The sequence below is a fragment of the Arachis ipaensis genome, chromosome B2, assembly GCF_059453495.1.
Source record: "Arachis ipaensis isolate K30076 ecotype BB chromosome B2, ASM5945349v1, whole genome shotgun sequence".
In the NCBI taxonomy this organism is placed as follows: domain Eukaryota; kingdom Viridiplantae; phylum Streptophyta; class Magnoliopsida; order Fabales; family Fabaceae; genus Arachis; species Arachis ipaensis.
The window spans coordinates 110,570,679-110,589,053 of NC_142437.1; the positions used below are offsets into that span (position 1 = coordinate 110,570,679).

At 33.2% G+C, this 18,375-nt stretch overlaps 1 long non-coding RNA gene and 1 other non-coding gene across 2 annotated transcripts; one reads left to right on the forward strand and one right to left on the reverse strand.

The window, feature by feature from the left end:
- The first annotated feature begins 625 nt into the window (after positions 1-625).
- Positions 626-2,400, forward strand: LOC148575209 (uncharacterized). The gene is made up of 2 exons (XR_015905190.1): positions 626-963; positions 2,194-2,400. It is a non-coding gene; the product is annotated as an uncharacterized LOC148575209 (long non-coding RNA).
- A 13,633-nt stretch (positions 2,401-16,033) lies between these two features.
- On the reverse strand, positions 16,034-16,137 carry LOC148575210 (small nucleolar RNA R71). Its single transcript, XR_015906801.1, has one exon. It is a non-coding gene; the product is annotated as a small nucleolar RNA R71 (small nucleolar RNA).
- Positions 16,138-18,375: the final 2,238 nt, after the last annotated feature.

Here is an 18,375-nt window from a genome sequence, read left to right on the forward strand (position 1 = left end):
ATAAAATGTATTATGATTTTAGGTTATTTCATAATTAAAAATAATACTTTATTATTTCTTTAAAAATAAATTGCATTATGATTTTAGGTTATTTCACAATAATAATTAATGTTTGTAATATTGAATTATTCTAATTTTTTTATTTTCTATCGTTAGTAGTTAATTCTAAATTAAAAAGATTATGTTGAATTGTTGAATAGTCCAAGTATAACCGGAGTTAATTTAGTTTATTTGTTTATTAATATAATTGATTGAAAGTGTAAGACCCCAGGTTTTTGAAAATTAAATGATTAATTATTTATGAACAAATATATTATATTGAGACATAGTTTTTATTATTAATAATATTAAACTATTATTATTATTATTATTATTATTATTATTATTATTATTATTATTAAAGTTTAAAAAAAAAATGATGAATGAAATGAAAGAGAAAGAAAGAAAGAATTGGCCGAAGCCAGTTGGAAGCAAAAGAAAAGAAATAAGGCACGTTAAGAGAATAAAGGAAAGGAAATTTGAAACGTGGGCTCCATGCATATATACATATATATATAACTTGACACCTAATGCTTTTAATATCATAAACCTCCATCCATCACCTTCATTTATTTTTATTTCCACCGAATGGAAACTTGAGAAAGAAACAGAGAAACCGAGTGAAGGAGAGACCGACCATGGGTGAAGGAGAAAACCGTAACTCCCTTTGATATTCGGGTTTCGATTTCTTGAGATTCGTAACTCCAATAAAAAATTTAATCCGGTAAAAGTGTTCGTATCCTTATTCTCTACGTTTTGGCGTCACCTTTGACCGATGGAAGTTGACGGTGACGTAGCTCCTCTTCCCCTTGAGTTCGGCTAACTGGAGTTCTAGGAAGCACAGACGATTTCTGACGCTTTCTCCTTCAGCAGCTCGATCAGAAAGCTTCTCCGGAGCTTCTGTTGTTTTGATTTTGTACGGAGGTAGGGGATTTTATTTTGAAATTAACTGTTTTTAAACTTTGAATGCCATGGAAGTCTAGTGGGTATTTGTAAATAATTTATGATTGTTTGAAATGACTGAATGATGAGTTTGAGTTGTGTTTGTGACTGAATTTTGATGAATATGTATTTGATTTCTTGATTGAAAAGAGGTTGAAAATGGTTCAGTTGGGACCCGAAAAAGGGTGGCTAACCCCGAGTTTTAGGGGAAGTGCTGCCGAAATTTTATAAAAATCTGAGGTTTTATTTGAAAAGTTATTTTTAAAAGATTTGGTTTTGAAAAATTAAATTATTTGAGATTTATTTAGTTGAGAAAAATGTGTATTCTATTTTTAAAACTAGATTTATTAAGAAACACATAATGTTTTAAATCCAGTTTTGTAAGGAGAGATTTTGTTCTAAGTGTTGTTTTGAGCTTGGTTTTTTTAAGAAAATGAATCTCTGCCACAGGAGAGCAGAGAACAAGGATTTAAAGAATATATTAATTAATGAAATGTCTGCCACAGGAGAGCAGATGTGATATTGTTTGGGCCTTAGTGCCAAATGTAAAGTGGGGACGCCCACACACTGAGAACTGTTTTCCAGATGTACGCTTATTGATTTGGAAAGTCACACTGATGCGGCCTAGCCGTACGACTTAAAGTCACACTGATGCGGCCTGGCCGTACGACTTATAAGCACACTGATGCATCTGGAAAACCATATCTGGGACTCGTGCCCGGGTAATGTCGGGAGCGGGTAGACAACCGACACATGAGCTCATGGCCTGCGTTAGGGATAGACATGCATCATATTGATTGCGCATTTGTATTTGGTCTTGTTTTACTTGTTATATTTTCTATGTGTTTGTGCTGCTTGACTTGTTTGTCTTGTTGTGATTTGCTTGTACATTGAATTGAATCTCTTGTTTGCACTACTTGTTTGTGAGTGTATTAAAGTGATTACGAGTTGACATTTGACTGAGGATTAACTATGTGGCTGAGAGACAGAAAATGTGACTAATTTATATTTAAAATTTGTTTTGAGTTTAGAAATTTAAAGAAAAGTAATTATTTATCTAAAGTAGAAAAAAAAAGTATTTCCAAAGGTTTAACAAAATAGTTTTGCTAAGTAAGTTAATTATTTGCATTAAATTCATTACTTTTACGGCATTCCCATTCCCTACTGAGAACGTGTGGTTTGTTCTCACCCCAAAATCTTCCACCCTTTCAGTGACACAGGTTCGAAGATTCAGTTAGAAGATGCAGACGACTAGTAGTTTTACTTGTGATTCCTGTTATTTTTATAGAGTTCCCTCGCCCTTGTTGCTTTAAGTTTTATTTTATCCAGAGGGATAGGTATTGTATTTGAGTTTTATTTTAAATTCATTGTATAGCATTTATTATTATTAATAATTGTGTGATTTTAATTACTACAAAATAATTTTTCTGGTATTTTCTTATAAACTGAAATGCGATATCGACCTAAAGGCTCAATATTAAATAGTAAATAAGGAGAACAGGTTAGTAACTCCTTACTTTTGGTACGATCATGACGTGCTAAAAGTTAGGGTGTTACAGAAAGCATAAATGATAAATAAAACAAGAAAATAATTAGAAAAATAGAATATTAGTAATTACTTAAAATAGATAACAAAATAAGTTATAGGGTATTATTTTATTTAAATTACTAATAATTAAAAGAATAAAAGGTTAGTAATTATTTTTAAAATAGACCTTAAATTTAGTTTTATGGTACTAATTTATTTGAGTTATTAGTAAATTTTATAATTTTTAGATTTATATCTACTCAATTTATGTATTATATTTTATTCTACTTTACAAAAAATTGAGACGTGCATTTTAATTATTTATTTAAAAAGTATAGCGAAATGAGTTATATCAATTATAATTAATTATCGATAATTGATATCAATTAATTGATTGTATTAATTTGTAAGATGAATAACATATGATAAATGTTGGGAAATTAATAATTAATAAAAAATATTAAAACATCACTATTTAAAAAAAAGATACATGAAAAAAAGAAAAACGAAAAATTAAAATATTACTATTAAAAAAGCTGTTAATATACATATAAATGGGGCCGAGATTGAGGAATATATATGGATATAAAAAATAAAAAAGTATTGCACGATTGTACAATAAAAAAAATCATATATATAAAACGAAATAATTATAACAAAAAATAATTAATATATGTGATTTAAATATTTTTAATAACCGGTAACATAGAATTTAATAAAATATAATTCATATATTTTTTTATTTATATATATGTATAGAATTATTTTATGTATATGTATATATATTAAGCAAAACTACCGTAATATATATATATATATATATATATATATATATATATATATATATATATATATATATATATATATATATATATAACAAAATTAATATATAAGGTTATGGAAGTCCCATTTAAATTTGACAAGAACAAGACGACTTACATAGAAATGGTTCTTATGGATAATAAGGTAAGTTGATTATTTTTCATGATTCTTTCAAGTGATGCTAGGTCCATTTTATAAATATTTTTTGTTCATATTTTAAGTTTAAGTTTATTTGATAAGTAAACCCTTGCACTAATCAAAGAGTGTGCGATTTTATAGATTTATAAGTGCTAATTATATTTAATTTATTTTATAGTGTGATAATAGCCAATATATTTGTTGATGAATTTAACTATTACTATATTATTTATGATCATATTCAGTATATATGTCTGATTTATTGAAGAAAGTAGATTATTAAAATCGATTAATAACTATTTTACAGTTAATCCAATTAACACTAGATTAAAAAATAAATAATGCATAACAGGTTACTTTTTTATTAATCAAATTATCATAATTTAAATTAATTTTAAAAAATAATTTAAAATTATAATTTCAATCTTACGTGCATGGCACGAGTAATTACACTTGTTAAGCATATATTTATTACTTTAGTTATTAATTAGGGTTATTAAAAATTGTTAGTAAACTTAATTAAGTAACAAGATGTTTATGTTTCCATTTACTAAATATTTAAATAAATGATTTTTTTTATTTGTTATTACTTAAATTAAGTTATTAAGTTGATGGTGTATAATTATTTGTTATTTAAGTAAATATTTTTATTTAATCTAACTTATGAAGGAGATGGAAAATGGACGTTGTCATTAATAATTTAACTAAATAATTTTATTTAAATTAAATTATATAGACATTTATTAATTTAGTTATTAATTATTTAAGTAAATATTTTTATTTAAATGAATTTATAATGTAAATGTTTATAGTTATTTGTTAAAATAGTTTACTTAAAATTTAAATTAATTTGTTATGTAAACATTTGTTGGTAGAATTTTTTACTCTGAAATTTTTATAGTTTTATAGGTTTACACATTTCTGATTCTGGTTTTTTATTGTTTACTAGAAGTCTCGTCTACTTCTTCTGGTTTTTTTATTCTTGAGTGGTGCTACTCAAGAATTTTGTTTTTGACAACTCCCTGATTATGGCATTTGTGAAGCGTTGGCGTCTAAAGACCCACGCCTTCTACTCGTCATGGGGTGAGTGCACCATCACCCTACAGGACGTCGCGTACTAGCTAGGGATCCGCGCTAATGGAGAGCCAGTAAGTGGGTGCTTTCGTGACTTCCATACATGGTACGAGATTGAGGTATAGGAGTTGGTTGAGCAGCTACTCGAGGTTAGGCCTCTTGCAGTCAGTGACGGACCTAGAAAATTTATGTTGGGGGCAAAAATAATACACATTACTATCAAAATATATATTAATTTAAATTTAAAAATATAAAAGTGCACATTAATTATTCGAATAAAAAAAAACTAAAAATTACATTAGCTGCTAACGTTCTTCGCTTCAAATCTTGAAGGTACTTCTCTTTTTGTTTTCCTATTTTGAAAATGTTGAATAATTGTTTCATTATCAACTTGATTGAATGTCTCTCTTTCTATATATGTAACCAAACAATCATTCAACCAGTCATCTTCCATTCGATTACGAAGTCGACTCTTTATGATATTCATACCAAAAAATGTATAAATTCATGAAGAGAATAAAAAAATAGATTAATACCTAAATTATAATTGTTTAAATTAAAATTTTCAATTGAAAATATCAAAAAGAGAAACAATAAAATTGAAAGATACATAGAGTCATAGAAAACTATATAAAACAAAATATAGAATTTAAAATTTACTTTTTGATGAAGAGAAGATAACTACTAGACAAGGAATAGAAAAAGAAGGTTGAAAATATGAAACTAAGAAAAGGGTTTAAGAGAATAAATGAGTGAGGACTAGAATTTAAAAATAGAAGAAGACTAAATTTAATTAGGTTAACTAATAGTTAAAATCATAAAAGGATAAAAATGGGCTTAAACTTTTAATAATTGGGCTTAATTTATTTGTAGTGGGATTATTTAAAATTAAAAATAGGGGCATATTATATATATAATGGTTTAAAAATATAAAATAACACTGGGGCAAGTGCCCCCCATTCATAAGCATGGGTCCGTGCCTGCTTGCAGTCCAGCAGCAGGGAGCATAGATGAGAGTTTTTCTCCCTAAAGTTGGCATGTGTAACACCCTAACTTTTGGTACCTCATGATCGTACTAAAAACTCAGGCATCACTTACCTCTAAACCTTTTTACTTTATACTATCTTTATTTCATATTGAGCCTTCGCGAATATGAATCGAAATTTTAAACAAGAAATCAAAAGAAGACTATTTTATAACAGTTAACCACAAAAGTATGGATATTCACATAGCTCTATATACATAAACTTATTTAAAGATTCTCAAATACAAGTCCTACCCCTCTAAAAATCAAAGACAATAAATGGCGAGGGGAAAGTCTAAGGCTAAACCAACTATAGAAAATACGAATACATATATACATAAAGTTCTGATGTCCGGTCGCGGCTCTGCGTCAAGGATTTCTGAACCTGTTGCTGAAAGAAAAATCTGTAGGGGGTGAGAACGTCGTCCTCGCATGTTCTCAGTAAGAAAAGTGAATGCCGTAAAAGTAATGAACACAATGCAAATAATTGACTTTACCCCGTAAAACTATTCTTTTATCAAACCTTTGAAAATATTTTTTAATTTTACTTTAGACAATTAATTGCTTTCTTTAAAATTTCTGAACTTAAAACAAAACTCATTCACAACATTAATTCTTAATCACTTCAATACATAAACTAATAGTACCAGAGATCCAATTGAACACACAAGTAAGGCAGGATAAGACAACCAACACAATCACAAGGAAAATACAACAAGCAAAACACAACCAAGTACAAATGCGCAAACAATATGATGCATGTCTGTCCTAAGCAGGCCATGAGCTCATGCATCGGTTGTCTACCCGCAATCCGGCATTACTTGAGGTGAACCCCAAATATGGTTTCTTTACCGTGTCAGTTAGACACAATTATCATCATGGGCGAATCCATATTAGTCAGGATATATTGGCATCACGGTAAGAAACAGGCTATCAGTTAGGCGAACATTCCCGCATTAGCAATCTCAGGCTATCAGTTAGGCGGGCACTTTCACATTAGCAATTTGGCACAAAGGCGCATTCAATCAAGCAATATGCTATCAGTTAGGCAGACATTCCCACATTAGCAATCTTAGACTATCAGTCAGGTGGACACTTCTGCACTAGCACTTTGGCACAAGACCCATTCGACATACACTTTTCATGATTCATTATCCGTTTCAGTTATCTCTTTCATACATGGCTTCTCATTTTCTTCTTCTTTATTATGCCATCACATCACCAATTACATACACACACCTCTACATCACTTATATTATTAAACGTACCTCCGCATCACCGTTTAGTTACACATACCTCCGCATCACCAAATAATCAATCACTCTTACCTCCAAATCACCTCATAGGTATACTTTCAGTCTTAGTATCAAAATATTTAATTTTCAAATACCCAAACTTCTTTAACTTTCAATCAAGATAAAAGTCACTTTCTTAATAAACCAAACTCAATTCCTAACTTAAAACAATTTTTTTTAATAAGTCAAAATCAATTAATACGATTCTTAAATTAAATTTTCTTTTAAATAACGCTTTAAACAAGCCTCAGAGTTTTTTAAAAATTTCTATAGCATTCAGCTAAAATTCGAATTTTACCACCCTTCAAAGGTCCCTACCAAACCATCCTGAATTCTCAAAAACCCTTCTTGATAATTCAAACAAATCAAACTCAATATTATAAATCCATTTTCAATTCTCAAAGATCTCTTTCAATAAATCAAAATTTTAATACAAGAATCCTTTTCTCAATTATGAGTAAATATGTAAACCAAATCTTTTTCTAACATAGAGTTATTTCTCAAAATAAACTTGTCAATCAGTTTTCCAAAATAACATCACTTTTTCGTATATTTTTACAAGAATTCAGACAGAACCTTCTCTTAAAAATAGGCTTCACCACCCTCAAGCTCATTTCCATGATTTCTTAACTTATCTCAATCCAAGCCAGTACTCTATTCATGCATCATTTTACCAAGGCATACACATAATTTATTCACAGCCACAGTTTTGACAATTCTCAAACATTCAGAAAACCAAATACATATTCATTAAATTCAATTATTTTCACAATCACAAATCCAACACAAATTCGTCATTCAACCAGTCCAGACAGTCATAAATTGTTTTCAATTACTCATTAAGCTTTTGAGCATTCATGAATTAAAAAACTTATAATTTAAAAAATGAATTCTCTAACTCCATACAAAATTCAACGAAAATTCTGGAGAAACTTTTTGACCAAGCTGCTAAAAAGGAAAACGTTAAAAATCATCTGTACTCCTAAACCTCCAACTGGCCAAACTCAAGGAGAAAGGGAACTACGCCACCGTCAATTTCTACCGAACAAAAATAATGCCAACGTATAAAGGAGGAAGATATGAATACTTTTATCGAATTAAATTTTTTTTATTGGAGTTACGGATTTCAAAAAATTAAAGCCAAAAATCATGGAGGAGTCATGGCTCTCCTTCAAGGACACTCGATCTCTCTCACTTTCATTCCCTTTCCAAGTTTTAATTCGGGGATGATATTGAATATAATAAAAGGTATGATGGTGATTATTTGAGGATTTATGGTATTAAGGCTTATGTGTCATGATAATATATATGTATACATGCATTAAGTCTACGTTTCAAATTTTCTTCCCTTTGTTCTCTTAATATCTCGTGCCTCCTTTCTTTTCTTTTGCTTCCAAATGGCTTCGGCCAATTCATTCTTTTTTTTGGAACTTTAATAAAATAATAATAATTTTTTTAATATATTTTTTAAAATATTTTATTATAATAAAAATTATTTAAAAATTTTAATTAATTTTAAATTTAAAATATTATAAATTTAATTTAATTACTTTTAAAAAAATATTTTTTGAATAAAATTATTAAATATAATAAATTATAAATAACTCAATATTTAATTTTTTAAAAGCACGGGCTGTTATACCATGTCTTTGGGAGTATTTCCGACAGATACCTGTTACTGATGATCCAGTCACCCTCCGACAGTACGTGAGGTGCTATATATTGTTGATGATCGAGAGTTACCTGATGACTGATAAGTTCAATAATTAGGTCCATCTTTGGTAGCTTCCACTACTAGATAACTTTCAGATGCGTTCTCTGTCTTGGGATCTGCGGTGCTAGCATGGGCGTACCATTCCCTATGTTCTGCAACATACTGCTCCACCATGGACACAGTAAGCATGAAACGCTCTAGGAGGATGCCAACCACTATCATCAACTCTCAGTGCAGCCTTGATCACCTGGGATCTATTAGAAATAATCAACAAGCACGTCACCTCAGATTGGTAAGGAAGAAAGACCATGACTTCGTCATCTCGGACTCAATAATTGCAAAGACTACAGGAAGGATATTACTGTTACTGTCCTGTGCCACTGCAATAAGCAAAACACTACCATATTTACCATATAGATGTGTGCCATCGACGAAAACAAACGTCTTACAATGTTTGAAAGCCTCCACACAGGCAAAAAAGCCCAAAATACCTTATCAAGCATGTTGCAATCACGCACCATAAGGTGCCCATCATATTACGATACAACACTGATCTCACATATCGTTCTGGGATAATAACTTTGCAATGTTTGCAGCAACCTTGGCACCTTATTGTATGACTCCTCCTAATCACCATATATTTGTACAATTACCTTTTTCTTTGCCTTCCAGACTTTTCTATACGAGGGTTTGAAGTGATAACTTTGCCTAACTGCACCCTGTAGGACAGAAATGCTGACGGATGGGCTTGATTGTATCAACGGGAGGATGACACGGTAGATGAGGCCGCTGTCCAACTGTTGATGGTCCTGAAACATGGTGGGTGCTAAACACATGTGCGAGATCCTCCCACCCTACACACCTCCCTAACGAAATAGAACAATCATAGTTGACATGTACAACAAGCATAACAATGATAATTGAGAATATAGAACACAATTAAACTTAAACTTACTGTTGAGTTTGGAAAACTTATATTTAATTAAATGATGATCAAATATTATTAAAATATAAATTAGAAAATTATTAAAATTATTATTAAGTGTCTTATTTAATAACTTCTAATGGGTTGTTTGATATTTTTGTTAGTGTGTAGGAAGAAAAATAAAATTGTTATCTTGGCCCAAGTGATGAAAGTCCAATTTAGTAACCAAAAATTAATTCAATTCAATTTATTTGCATTGAAAGCTCCACGGTTACCTACTCCCCATTGTGGAATGAAATTTAAAATTCAAATGGATTAATTGCTTGCATAGGTAACTGAAACATAAAGTTAAATTGAGTTAATTTTACGTTGCATGCTTTGTTTCTTTTCTCTCTTCTCTCTCTTATTTTTGGTTGTCACTTCAATCAGAGAAAAGAAGCAAAAGCAAGCTATCAGAGAAATTACAGTGAAGCTATGAAGAAGAAAAAAGGCTAGGTTGATGATGGTCTGTGCAAAAGAAAGATCTGAAACATGGTGTGGCTAAGATCTTTGCCACTGAAGGAAAGATTTCAAGAAGAAGCTTCAAGATCTTCATACCAAGAATAGAAGCAATCAGCCTCGGTCAGAGAAGAAGATCTCTGTGGTAAAGCTCGTTTCCATTTTTGTTCATCCAAGACAGAAGGTAGCTACTGGAACTACGTAGAGGAAGAAGCAAATATGGAAAAGAAGGAGCTGTCAAGGATCAAAGATTCATCAAGTGTTAGAATTCATTCTTGGGGACAAAGTCAAGATGAAAGGCTCAGATTGATAAAGCTTGATGAGAAAGGATGAGAGAGAGGTACATGCATGTTGATTTGCTTTTGGTTTTCCCTCTCTCTTCTCTCTGTCTGAACCGGCTATGCATTGGAGAAGATGTTGGTGGCTTGGTTAAACCGGTTTCAACCTTGGAAGCTTCCCCATCTATAATAAGGGTGAACGGCCAAGGGTTGAGACAAGAAGAGAAAGTGTAAAGCACATAGTTCTTATAGCTACCCAAGCTTCCTGAGTTCTTCTGCTTCAAAGATGTTCATTTTCTTTTCTTTTTTTTAGTATTGTCTGTCTTGATTTCATGATAAAAGGAAAATATGGTAAGGTTTGTAAGAAAAAGCTAGTGAGAGAAAAAAGGCAGTGAGTAAAATTAAAGAAAAAGACATAGATGTCTTAGAGTTTCTTTGTACATCTGTTTGTTGTGTTTCATGATCCTATAAGGATTTCCTTGCAAGTTGGGTTAGCACTTTGCGGTTGAAAGCTTGGTAGGTGACCAAGTCAAGTTCAGATTTGGGGATAGAATCTGGATTTGTCCTAGATAGGAATGGGTAGTTCCTAGAGAAGAATTGGTATATGTAATCTGATGATTATAGTGAAATTCCATCACTGTTGTAATGGAGACTGGATGTAGGCTGCATTGCACTTAGCAGCTGAACCAGGATACTTCTGGGTGTGAATCTCACTCTCTCTTCTACTCCTATTCTGTTTCTGTTGCACTGGAGACAAAATTGAAAAATATCTCCTAATCGGTTACGAGACAAAAAAGAAAATGTCTCTTGACTGGTTATGAGACAAAAAGTAGAAATATCTCCTGAAGCTATTTAAAAAAGTAGAAATTAATATACAGCAAAAAATGGGCTAAGATTCAACCCCCTTCTCTTAGCCATTGATTACCATCGATTGGTATCAGAGCTTGGTCTCAAAGAGATCAAGCTTTGCAGCTTGGAGAAAAGATCCTGATGGCGGCTAACAGTGGCTCAAATCTGGTGGCCTATACTCTGACAGAAGGGCAGTCAAGTAACAGACCTCCATTCTTCAATGGAAAGAACTACAGTTACTGGAAAGAAAGAATGAAGATATTTGTTCAATCTGTAGACTACAGACTTTGGAAGATAATCATGGAAGGTCCACAATTTCTAACCACTACTGGAGTTGATGGTGTAGTTACTCTCAAAGGTGAAGCCGATTGGAATGAGGATGATAGAAAGAAAGTAGAGCTCAACACCAAAGCAGTCAACTTGCTCAACTGTGCAGTCAGCTTCGAGGAATACCGGCGGGTATCACGATGCACAACAGTAAAGGAAATTTGGGACAAACTTTAAATCACTCATGAAGGCACAACTCAAGTCAAGAGATCCAGAATAGACATGCTGAATAGAGAATATGAAATATTCTCAATGAAGGAAGGAGAGACGATAGATGAATTGTTTTAAAGATTCAACGTCATCGTCACCGGCTTGGATGCTATGGGGATCACATATTCTGAATCTGTGCTTGTGAGAAGAATATTGAGATGTCTTATAAAATAATTGGAAACCAAAGCAATAGTGATAGCTGAAAGTTGTAACATCGATACTATGACCTATGATGATTTGAGGGGGAATTTACTTGCACCTTTGAAAATACATATTTGAAAAAAGATACAAAAAAGAAAGGAATTGCACTCAAATTTGTTACTAAACCTCTAGAGAATGAATCCAGTGATAAATCTTCTGAAAATGAATTTGTTTTGTTTGCTAAGAAATTCAGAAAAATGGTGAAGCTGAAGGAACGAAACAAAGAAGGCAGCTCAAGGAAGCCAAAGAGGGATCTCAGCAAAGTAATCTGTTACAATTGTAAAGAAGCTGGGCACTTCAAGTATGATTGTCCAAAACTGAAGAAGGAGGACAAGCCGAAGAAAGGAAAGAAGAAAGGCCTCATGGCATCTTGGGAGGATGATGAGCAGATAATTTATACCCTTTTTGGCATTGTTTTTACATAGTTTTTAGTATGTTTTAGTTAGTTTTTATTATGTTTTTATTAGTTTTTATTCAAAAATCACATTTCTGGACTTTACTATGAGTTTGTGTATTTTTCTATGATTTCAGGTATTTTCTGGCTGAAATTGAGGGATCTGAGCAAAAATCTGATTCAGAGGCTGAAAAAGGACTGCAGTTGCTGTTGAATTCTGACCCTCCTACACTTGAAGTGGATTTTCTGGAGCTACAGAAGCCAAATTGGCGTGCTCTCAATTGCATTGAAAGTTAGACATCCTGGGCTTTCTAGCAATATATAATAGTTCATACTTTGCCTGAGATTTAATAGCCCAAACTGGTGTTCAAAGTCAGCCCAAGGAATTCTAGCGTAAAACGCCCAAACTGGCACCAGAATTGGAGTTAAACGCCCAAACTACCACCAAAGCTGGCGTTTAACTCCAGAAACAGCCTAAGCACGAAAAAGCTTCAATTCTCAGCCCAAGCACACACCAAGTGGGCCCTGGAAGTAGATTTCTGCACTATCTGCACTTAGTTACTCATTCTCTGTAAATCCTAGTAACTAGTTTAGTATAAAAACTACTTTTAGAGATTTATTTTATGTCTCTGAGCTTATCTTTAATATTATGTAACTTTTACACTTTGAGACCTCCATGGGAGGCTGGCCACTTGGTCATGCCTACCCTATTTTCACTTATGTATTTTCAACGGTGGAGTTTCTACACCCCATAGATTAAGGTGTGGAGCTCTGCTATTCTTCATGAATTAATGCAAGTACTATTGTTTATCCTTCAATTCATGCCTACTTCTTCTCCAAGATATACTCTTGTTCTTAATTCAGTTAAGTCAGAATGAAGGGGTGACCCGTGACAATCATCCAATCTTCGTTACTCGCTTAGCCAAGATCCGCATGCCTGACAACTACAAAGCGGTCTACATAATGTTCAACGTAATCATTGGACACCAGCTGGAGTATATTCTCTTGGATATCCAATCCACGGACCGAATCCGTGAGATTAGTATCTTCGTGGTATAGGCTAGAACCATTGGCAGCATTCCTGGGATCCGGAAAGTCTAAACCTTGTCTGTGGTATTCCGAGTAGGATCTGGGAAGGGATGACTATAAAGAGCTTCAAACCTGCGAATGTGGGGCGCAAGTGACAGTGTGCAAAAGGACAATGGTCCTATTCCGACGCTAGCGGGAACCGACAGATGATTAGCCGTGCGGTAACAACGCATATGGATTTGTTTTAATCCGAGAGGATCATACAGCTTGCCATGGAAGGAGGTAACGCATGGTTGGAAGAAGGCAGTAGGAAAGCAGAGGTTCAGAAGTAACAAAGCATCTCCATACGCTTATCTGAAATTCTCACCAATGAATTACATAAGTATCTCTATCCTATTTTATGTTTTATTTATATTTTAATTATCAAAACCTCATAACCAATTTAATCCGCCTGACTGAGATTTACAAGATGACCATAACTTGTTTTAAGCCGACAGTCTCCGTGGGATCGACCCTTACTCACGTAAGGTATTACTTGGACGACCCAGTGCACTTGCTGGTTTGTTGCATCGGAGTCGTGAATGAAAGTGTGAGAATCACGATTTCGTGCACCAAGTTTTTGGCGCCGTTGCTGGGGATTGTTCGAGTTTGGACAACTGACGGTTCATCTGTTGCTTAGATTATGTAATTTTCTTCTTGTTTCAACATTTGTTTTATTTTCAAAAAGCTTTCAAAAATCTTTCAAAATATTTTCTTCTTTTTCATTTTTCCAAAATAATTTTCGAAAAATATCAAAAAAATTAACAAAATCATAAAAACCAAAAATATTTTGTGTTTCTTGTTTGAGTTTAGTGTCAATTTTTAAGTTTGGTGTCAATTGTATTTTTTTTTAATTTTTCTTAAAATTTTCGAAAACTCATGCATGGTGTTCTTCATGATCTTCAAGTTGTTCTTGTTGATCTTCTTTGTTTGATCTCTAATTTTTCTTGTTTTGTGTCTTTTCTTGATTTTCATATGCATTTTCAATTTGTTAGTGTCTCAACATTAAAAATTTCTAAGTTTGGTGTCTTGCATGTGTTTCTTTTCTTAAAAATTTTTCAAAAATATATTCTTGATGTTCATCATGATCTTCAAAGTGTTCTTGGTGTTCATCTTGACATTCAAAGTATTCTTGCATGCATTAGTTGTTTTGATTCATAATTTTTATGTTTTGTTTCAATTTGGTGTTTTTCTCTCTCCTCATTAAAAATTCAAAATAAAAAATATCTTTCCCTTATTCTTCTCATAAATTTCGAAATTTTGGATTGAGTTAGTAAAAAATTTTTAAAATTTAGTTGTTTCTTATGAGTCAAATCAAAATTTCAATTTAAAAATCCTATCTTTTCAAAACTTTTTCAAAAAAATCAAATCTTTTTTATTTTTCTTTCATGTTTTTCGAAAATTTTAAAAATTAATTTTCAAAATCTTTTTCTTACTTTTATTTCATATTTTCAAAATTAATTGCTAACATTTAATGTTTTGAGTCAAAAATTTCAAGTTGTTACTTGCCTATTAAGAAAGATTTAATCTTTAAATTCTAGAATCATATCTTTTAGTTTCTTGTTAGTCAAGTAATCAACTTTAATTTCGAAAATCAAATCTTTTTAATTTTATTTTCAAATCTTTTTTAAAATAGATTTCAATCATATCTTTTTCAAAATCAATTTCAAAATCCTTTTCTAACTTCTTATCTTTTCAAAATTGATTTTCAAATATTTTTCAATTAACTACTTGACTTTTTGGTTTGATTTTAAAATTCTTATCTTTTTCAAAATCATTTAACTACTTTCCTCTCTCTAATTTTCAAAAATTATTAACTTCTTTTTCAAAATTCTTTTTAATTAACTAATTATTTTAAATTTTAATTTTATTTTATTCCTTTTTATAATTTCGAATTCTAACTAATAATTAAAATAAAAACAAAAATATTTTTCTTTTTTTTTTAATTATTTTTGAAAACTCTCTCTCACTCATCTCTTTCTATTTATTTGTTTACTAACACTTCTCTTGTTCTTATAATTCGAACCCTCTCTTCCTCTCTGTGTTCGAATTCTTCATCTCCTCTCTATATCATTCTTCTATTCTTCTCTTCTTCTACTCACATAAAGGAATCTCTATATTGTGACATAGAGGATTCCTCTTCTTTCTCTGTTCTCTTCTTTTTCATATGAGCAGGAACAAGGATAAGAACATTCTTGTTGAAGCTGATCCTGAACCTGAAAGGACTCTGAAGAGGAAGCTAAGGGAAGCTAAAGCACAACTCTCTAGAGAAAACCTTGCAGAACTTTTCAAAAAAGAAGAAGACATGGCCGAACCCAACAACAATGGTGGAGATGCAAGAAAGATGATTAGTGACTTTGTTGCACCATCTTCTGACTTCTATGGAAGAAGCATCTCAATTCCTTCAATTGGAGCAAATAACTTTGAGCTTAAGCCTCAATTAGTTTCTCTAATACAGCAGAATTGCAAGTTTCATGGACTTTCATTGGAAGATCCTCATCAGTTTTTAGCTGAATTCTTGCAAATTTGTGACACTGTTAAGACCAATGGGGTTAATCCTGAGGTCTACAGACTTATGCTTTTCCCTTTTGCTGTAAGAGACAGAGCTAGGACATGGTTGGACTCACAACCTAAAGAAAGCCTGAACTCTTAGGAAAAGTTGGTCAATGCTTTCTTGGCCAAATTCTTTCCACCTCAAAAATTGAGTAAGCTTAGAGTGGAAGTCCAAACCTTCAAACAAAAGGAAGGTGAATCCCTCTATGAAGCATGGGAAAGATACAAGCAGTTGATCAGAAGGTGTCATTCTGGCATGCTTTCAGAATGGAGCATCATATGTATATTCTATGATGGTCTATCTGAATTGTCAAAGTTGTCATTGGAAAACTCTGCTGGTGGATCTCTTCATCTGAAGAAGATGCCTGAGGAAGCCCAGGAACTCATTGAAATGGTTGCAAATAACCAGTTCATGTACACTTCTGAAAGGAATCCTGTGAATAATGGGACAACTCAGAAGAAAGGAGTTCTTGAGGTTGATACTCTGAATGCCATATTGGCTCAGAACAAAATATTGACTCAGCAAGTCAATATGATTTCTCAGAGTCTGACTGGAATGCAAGCTGCATCCGGCAGTACTAAAGAAGCCTCCTCTGAAGAAGAAGCTTATGATCCTGAGAATTCTGGAATGGAAGAAGTGAATTACATGGGAGAATCCTATGTAAATACTTACAATCCTTCATGGAGGAATCATCCTAATCTCTCATGGAAGGATCAATAGAAGCCTAATCAAGGCTTCAATAATAATAATGGTGGAAGAACACGGTTTGGCAATAGCAAACCTTTCCCATCATCTTCTCAGCAACAGACAGAGAATTCTAAGCAGAGCATCTCTGACTTAGCAACCATAATCTCTAATCTAAGTAAGACCACTCAAAGTTTCATGACTGAAACAAGGTCCTCCATTAGAAATTTGGAGGCACATGTGGGTCAGCTGAGTAAAAGAGTTAATGAACTCCCTCCTAGTACTCTCCCAAGCAATACAGAAGAGAATCCAAAGAGAGAGTGCAAGGCCATCAACATACCCCACACGGCCGAACCTGGAGAGGAGAAAGAGGCAGTGATTTCCAGTGAGAAAGACCTCAATGGATGTCCACTGGCCACTAGGAAGTTCCCTCATGAGGAATCAAAAGAATCTGAGGCTCATACAGAGACCATAGAGATTCCACTGAACTTACTATTGCCATTCATGAGCTCTGATGAGTATTCTTCCTCTGAAGAGGATGAAGACATTGTTGAAGAACAAGTTGCTCTGTATCTAGGAGCAATCATGAAGCTGAATGCCAAGCTATTTGGTAATGAGACCTGGGAGGATGAACCTCCATTGCTCATCAATGAACTGAATGATCTGGTTCAACTGAAATTACCTCAGAAGAAACAGGATCCTGAAAAGTTCTTAATACCTTGTACCATAGGCACCATGACCTTTGAGAAGGCTCTATGTGACCTGGGGTCAAGTATAAACATCATGCCCCTCTCTGTAATGGAGAAACTAGGGATCTTTGAGGTGCAAGCTGCAAGAATCTCACTAGAGATGGCAGACAATTCAAGGAAACAGGCTTATGGACTTGTAAAGGATGTCTTAGTGAAGGTTGAAGGCTTTTACATCCCTGTAGACTTCGTAATCCTAGACACTGGGAAGGATGAAGATGAATCCATCATCCTTGGAAGACCCTTCTTAGACACACCAAAAGCTGTGATTGATGTGTACAGAGGAGAGTTAGTCCTTCAATTGAATGAGGACTACCTTGTGTTTAAGGCTCAAGGATCTTCTTCTGTAACCATGGAGAGGAAGCATGAAAAGCTTCTCTCAATACAGAGTCAAACAGAGCCCCCACATTCAACTTCTAATTTTGGTGTTGGGAGGTCAACACTAAGCTCTGAATATCTGTTGAGACTCTCCGAGCTCACTGTCAAGCTATTGACATTAAAGAAGCGCTTATTGGGAGGCAACCCAATGTTATTTAATTATATTTCTATATATATATTCTATTGTTATTTTATGTTTTCTTTAGGTTGATGATTATGTGAAGTCACAAAAACAACTACAAAATTAAAGCGGACTCAAAAACAGCATGAAAAATAGAACACCTTGGAGGACAGGCTTACTGGCATTTAAACGCCAGTAAGGATAGCAGAATGGGCGTTTAACTCCCAGCCTGGCAGCATTCTGGGCGTTTAACGCCAGAAAAGGGTGTCTGGCATTTGGCTGGCATTAAACGCCAGAAATGGCAGACAGACTGGCGTTTAACGCCAGAAAGGGGTAGCAGACTGGCGTTTAACGCCAGGAAAGGTAGCAGAGCTGGCGTTAAACGCCAGATTTGGCACACTGAGGGCGTTTAAACGCTAGAATGGTGCAGGGACTTAATTTCTTTGACACCTCAGGATCTGTAGACCCCACAGGATCCCCACCTACCCCTCCCTCTTCTTCTCTCATCTTCACACCTTTCCATAACATTCTTCCCCATACACCCTTGACCAATCACCTCAATACCT